Source organism: Camelina sativa, chromosome 18 (genome assembly GCF_000633955.1).
Source record: "Camelina sativa cultivar DH55 chromosome 18, Cs, whole genome shotgun sequence".
In the NCBI taxonomy this organism is placed as follows: Eukaryota; Viridiplantae; Streptophyta; class Magnoliopsida; order Brassicales; family Brassicaceae; genus Camelina; species Camelina sativa.
This window is the reverse complement of record NC_025702.1, coordinates 8,316,582-8,318,575: the sequence shown is the minus strand read 5'-3', so window position 1 is coordinate 8,318,575 and position 1,994 is coordinate 8,316,582.

Genomic DNA, 1,994 nt, shown 5'->3' with positions numbered 1-1,994 from the left:
TTTCGCTTTTTTAAAGCTAAGTGCTTTGATAAAACCCCAAAAGACAAAACAGTTAGATTCTAATAGAAAAGACCCTTTTGTATACTATACGGGAGAAGAAGAGAAGAGGAGGAAATGGAACCTGAGAGAGAGAGAGACTGCAGAAGCAGATCTGGAAGCAGAGGGGAGCTCAAAACCTTCTAAAAATCCGAATCCGACTCCTTCTTTGTTGTAACAACGGGCTTCGTATCGACGATTTGATGAGTAGTCTCTGGCTCTTCTTCTTCTTCTTCTTCGGATTCATCAAATGATATCAATCTCTTGTGTTTCTTCTTCTTGCTCTCCTTCTATTTCTTAGGAGATGATTGCTCCTCCTCTTCTTCGGATTCATCTGATGATATCGATCTCTTGTGTTTCTTCTTCTTGCTCTCCTTCGCTTTCTTAGGAGACTGCTCCTCCTCCTCCTCTTCGGCCGCGTGTCTCTTCGATTTCTTCGAGGGTTTCGTCTTCTAAAGGCGACGAGGCGAGATCGGTTTAGAGGACGACGAGGCGAGATCGAATCGATCGGAAGAAAAAGAGGACGATGCGAGAGCTATTGTCGTGATGTTCTTTTGTGTTTCTCTCGTTTCGATATTGTCGAGAGAAAGAAAGAAAACGAAGAGAAAGATAAAACTGAATAATAAAAAACAAAAAAACAAAACTCAACCAATACAAATTATACACATGTCGGGTCTCTGCTACTCTCAAAGGATCACTGCAGAGACACAAATCTCTCAAAAATTAGAATTAAAACTTTTCTTTTTTTTTTTGTTTCTATTACTAAAAAAATCAGAGACATCCCAAGAGATTGTGCAATGGGATTGCTCTTAGTATCAAGAGCAGAGCAGAGAGATGCATCATCGAATTAAACTCATGAAGAGAAGAAGAAGATATTACACAGAAACAATTGAGGGGGAAATATGACATTGTATTTATCCCAATTAAACTTCCTAAAAACCACTAATGACATTGTATTTATAACTTTACTTCTCATTAGAGCCATCAACAGTTTTCATAAAAAAAATATTTACAAAATCATTAAATGTAATTCTCTGAAGTTTTTATTGTTATAACCATTTGTATGTATAACTTTAGAGAAATAGTTAAGAGAAAGTTTTATATAAACAATAAATTTTATGATATTTGGTAAATAATTATATATTGGTGAACACAAGGTAAGCTTTTCAAGTTTCATACTGTTTCTGTTTAACAAAGAGTATCATTTTAGAGAAACTTTTAATGCATTTTAATGTATTTTATGCTAAATTTCTTAATTTACCCCTAAACCCAAAGCTCATCTTATTGAATTTAATTTATTAAACAATTATTAAATAGGGGCAAACATGTATAATTCATTATTTTCTTAATTTGTGTGAAATGTGTCAAAATGACGCTTTTGTGCATTTCTTAAGTCGATCTGAATTTAACATTTTGCTCTTTATTATCTTGTTTTATTTTATTTTCGATATTCTTAATATTATTTTTGGTGATTAATCTAATACGTACTACTCATTATGTTCCTTAAAAATTGATGTTTTGTGATTTTTTTCATATTCTACAAAGATTGATTTTCTACAACTTTTAATTAATTAATATTAAATTTTTGTAAACTTTAAGAAATAATCATTAAGAAAATTTAAAAACTGAATTGCCATTGGTTTATAATTACACAATACTTTTTTAGAAAAAAATAATAATGTATTAAAGTTAATAATCATTGATTCTTAATTTGTGTTAAAAAGCCCTCTACATTGATTTTTAAGAGATAGAGTGAGTATTTAAGAAAATGCAAACTATTATAAAAAAAATTGTGGAAAAAAAAATTATTATTAACTATCTGACCCGGGACTCACCCGATTTGACCAGATTGTATTTAATGGGTAGACCCGAATCGCCCCGGTTGTGTCTGATACACTGCAAATTGTGAAACCCTGCGTCGAACTAAACAACACACATCGTTTTTTTTTTTTTTTTTT